Source organism: Chrysochloris asiatica, unplaced genomic scaffold (genome assembly GCF_000296735.1).
Source record: "Chrysochloris asiatica unplaced genomic scaffold, ChrAsi1.0 scaffold00026, whole genome shotgun sequence".
Lineage (NCBI taxonomy): Eukaryota > Metazoa > Chordata > Mammalia > Afrosoricida > Chrysochloridae > Chrysochloris > Chrysochloris asiatica.
In genome coordinates this window covers 22,982,058-22,986,794 of record NW_006408544.1, presented here as the reverse complement: position 1 = coordinate 22,986,794, position 4,737 = coordinate 22,982,058, and positions in this window count along the sequence as shown.

Below are 4,737 nucleotides of genomic sequence, written 5' to 3'. Positions count from 1 at the left end.
TGAGGCTTTCTACTCCCATAAAGATTTACACCCTCAGAAACCCTGTACAGGGTCGCTATGGGTCGGACCCGACTCGATGGCACTTAACAACAACAGCAACAAAGAGAATTATACAGAGCTAGCCCAACAGTGAGTTCATAAAAGCCATTGAACCCGGGACGTTCCTTGAGCCCTCAGGGTCTCTGGCCAGCAAGTCTGAGCGCGGCCACGTGCTGGATTTTCATCCATGACACTGGTCCTCAACACCCCAGTACCTGCGGTCTGCAACAACCCTCTAATACTAAACTCCCTCTTGAAAACTTGTAAGCCAGTCACTTTGTGCTTTTATGGCCCACCCACCCCACGACCCCATTTTAGGTAGCCAATGTTTAAGTTGCCCATTCCTATCAACCCTGTGTGTAGAGGGGATAGGAATGATCCTTGCTGTGAAGATTCCTTTCCTCTTTGTTGGTGTTTTAAGTATAGCTCAAGTTCATCAAATTGTAGAAAATTACACTTGTTTTCTTTATCCAAAATAAAAAAAGTCTTTTCTTCTTCTCCTTTTCTCCTTCTCCTTCTCCTTCTTCTTCTCATCCCCAGGTCTCACCATACTCCAGGTTGACAGGAGTCTATGTATCATGGTCAGACACAGCTCACATATTTGTTGCTGCTTTTCCGCCACTTCCTCTCATTGGTAGACCAATGTGGTCACCAGCAAGATTACATGCCTGCTCATGTAGTCCATTTGAGTTTCAGTCTTGGAAGGGGTTTGCCATGAAAGGACTTGATTGCTTGCCTTGGTGGCTCCCCTGTGGACAACTTGCTTGTTTTTGTGGTAGTCAATCAAACTGCCATTTTTGTTTTTGATTTTTCCTGCTGATCTTTCTTTCAACTCTGGTAGTGTAGTGGTTACGAATCGGGCTGCGAACCTTAAGGTCAGTGGTTTGAAACTACCAGCTGCTCCGCGGGAGAAAGATGAGGCTTTCTACTCCCGTAAGGATTTACACCCTCGGAAACCCTGTACAGGGTCGCTATGGGTCGGAACCGACTCGACGGCACTCAACAACAACAACAACAACAAGCTACTCCAGGCTGGTCTGCTTATCTTTTCAAGTGGAAATTTCCCACCTCTGAAGATTCTGGATGGGGATCAGGATTCCACCTAAGGTCTTATACACTACTACAAAGGCTCCACAGGAAGTCTCTTTCACTGGGCAAGTTCTATCACCCCTTTTAGGTATTTTAATCAGTTATAGGCTGAAGACAGACTTACAAGCTTTCTATAATCATGTTTCTGGCTTTTCCTTTCTCTCTTTATGGATTAATTTTTATGTTCTTTAGCTTCAGTCAGAACTTTCACATGAACAATTAATGATCTGTTCCACAGTCAGACACTGGCCTTATTTTGGCTGATTATACTGAACTTTCTACTGTCTTCTTCCAAAGAGGTAGCCAATTTGATTCCTTTGTTTTCCATCTGGTGAGATCCATGTGTATAGTCACATTTTATGTTTTTTAAAAAGGTATTTGAAATTAGTAAGTCACTGGTGTTGCAAAATTCTATCATGTGATCTCCAGCACCATTTCTATCACCAAGGCCATATCTTCCAACTACTGATCCTTTCTCTTTGTTTCCATCTTTCACATTCCAATTACCATTAAATACCAATGGATCTTGGTTTCATGTTTTACCAGTTTCAGAATTTAGAAGATAGTAGTGTTACTCAATTTCATCAAAACTTGCTTTAGTGATTAGTCTATAAATTTGAATAGTAGAGTTATTAACTGGTCTTCCTTGTGGTTGATGGTGCTTAAATGCTGTTGAGTAGATTCTGACTCATAGAGACCCTGTATAGAGTTTCTGAGGAATGACTTGTTGGTTTGAATTTCTGAACCTGTGGTTAGCAGTCTAATGGTTATCCTATAGCACCACACCAGTCTTCATTGTTGTGTTGTTAACTGCTGTCGAGTTGGTTCTGACTCATAATGACTCTATATAGGGTTTCTGAGGAGGGGCTGGTGAGTTTGAACTGTCAACCTTGTAATTCAAACAGACCTTTCAGTCCATTGCATTATTCTATAGCACTACAGGAATATTAAGGAGCTCTGGTAGTGTAGTGGTTACGAATCAGGCTGTGAACTGGAAAGTCAGCAGTTCGAAACTACCTGCTGTTCTGCAGGAGAAAGATGAGGCGTTCGGCTCCTGTAAAGATTTACAGTCTCGGAAACCCTGTACAGGGTCGCTATGAGTCAGAACCGACTCCACGGCACATAACAACAACAACAACAGGAATATTAATATTATCTTATTAAACACATCACTGTACTTCAATAGATTTTGAAATGTTCTTCTAACCATGAATGTAATGCCATTCCTCTTCAATTTGATGTTCCTTGAATAATAAACAATATGATTGTTGGATTCAAACTGGCCTATACAAGCTCATTCCAGTCCATTTTAGCTTACTAATACTTATAATCCAGTCAGTCTGTCATACTGCACTATATCAAAAAGAAATATTCAACCATTTCAACAGGTAGCATATGATCAAGAACTGATGATACTGAAGGCAGAAGTCCAAGGTGCACAGAAAGTGTTGTTGAAAAATAAGGCTCCAGGAATTGACAAAATACTTATTGAAATCTTTCAACAAACTGATGCAGCACTAGATGTACTCACTCATCTATGCCAAGAAATTTTTAAGACTGTTACCTGGCCAATTGGTTAAAAGAGATCCGTCTTTGTGTCCATTCCAAATAGAAGTGTCTCAATAGAATGTGGAAGTCTTCAGACAAAATCATAACATGTCATGCAAGTAGCAATTTGCTAAAGATCATTCAAAAACAACTACAACAGTACATCAACAGGGAAATGACTCAAACTCAAGCTGGAGTCAGAAAAGAACATGATATCATTGCTGTTGTCCAGATGGATCTTGGATGAAATCAGAGAATACCAAAAAGGTGTTTACTTGTGCTTTATTAACTATGCAAAGTTTAACTATTAACTAAACTTTTGACTGTGTCAGTTATAACAAGCTATGGGTAACATTGTGAAGGATGGGTATTCCAGAATACTTAATTGTGCTCATGAGAAACTTTTACATAGACAAAGAGACAATAGTTAAGAACACAACAAGTGATACTTGTTTGACTGGTTTAAAATCAGGAAAGGTGTGTGTCTGGGCCTTATTATTTCACCATAATTATTCAATATTCATGCTGACCAAATAATCTAAATAACTAATTATATGAAGAAGATCGTGGCATCAGGATTGGAGGATTACTCATTTACAACTTGTGATATACAGATGACTTAAAATACTGTTGAAGATCAAGGACCACGACCCACAGAATGGATTGTAAAGAAGACAAAATCCTGACAACTGAACCAATAAATAACATAATTGTAAGTGGAGAAAAGATGAAAGTTGTCAATGACTTCAGTTCCCTTGGATCCATAATCAACACTCTTGGAAGCAGCAGTCAAGAAATCAGAAGATGTATATCGCATTAGGCAGATCTGCTGCAAAAGACCTCTTTACTGTGTTCTAAAGCTATTTGTTTGAGGACTAAGTTGCACCTGACCCAAGCCAAGGTATTTTCAATCATCTCATATGTAAGTGAAAATTGGACAATGAATAAGTAAGACCATAGAAGAAACGATGTAGTAGACTTATAGTGTTGGAGAAGAATATTGATTTCCAGAAGAACAAACAAATCTGTGTGGAAGAAGTACAGCCAGAATGCTCCTTAGAAACAAGGATTGTGAAATTTTGTCTTTTATACTTTGGTCATATTATCAGGAGGGAACAATTTCTGGTGAAAGACACTATACTTGCTGGAATGGAGGGTCAGTGGGGAGAGGAAGGTCCCCTGTGAGGTTGACACTCTGGCAGCTGTGATGGACTCAAGCATAGTAACAAATATGAGGATGGCACAGGACCCGTGAGAATTTCATTCTGTTGTGCCCTGGGTCATTACAAGTCTTAGCCAACTTGATGGCACCTAATAACAACAACAGTGTTTAGAATATCTATGTTTTGTGTTCTATTTCATTTTGATAGCTTCCAGTTTTCCTAGATTCATACTTCATACATTTCACATTCCAACTATTGATGGATGCTTGCAGCTATTTTTCCTCATTTTGAGTTGTACCCCATAAGGAAATTAAGGTTCTGAGAGTTTTGCTCCATCACGTCATTATGGTCAACTGTAGTTTGAGGAGGCGACTCCTCCCCAGTAATCATTTGAGTGTCTTCCAAGCTCAGGCTCTAATCTTTTGACCCTATATCTGACAATACTCTGGTGCTATTAATAATGTTTTCATTCTCCGGCACTATATGTGACAATGTTCCATTGCTATTTAGAAGTTTCCCATGGTTAACTATTCAGAAGTAGTCTCCCTATACTTGTTCCAAGTTTGTCTTAGTCTGGAAACTCCACTGAAAGCTGTCCACCATGAGTGACCATGTGGTATTTAAAATATCTGTGGCATAACTTTCAGCATCACAACAACACACAAGCCACCACAGTATGACAAACTAACAGATGAGCACTGATAAAGGGAACTTAGAAGAGGAATAACATTGATTTTGCATATATACACACAGTACCCATGGGAGGGGAAATCATTCGACAATCTCTTTGATATCTCAAGCAAGTAAAGTTTTGCTAAAGGTAATACAGAAATGGCTACAATCATACATTGACAGAGAACTTCCAGAGGTTCAAGCTGGATTCAGAAGAGGCCGTGGA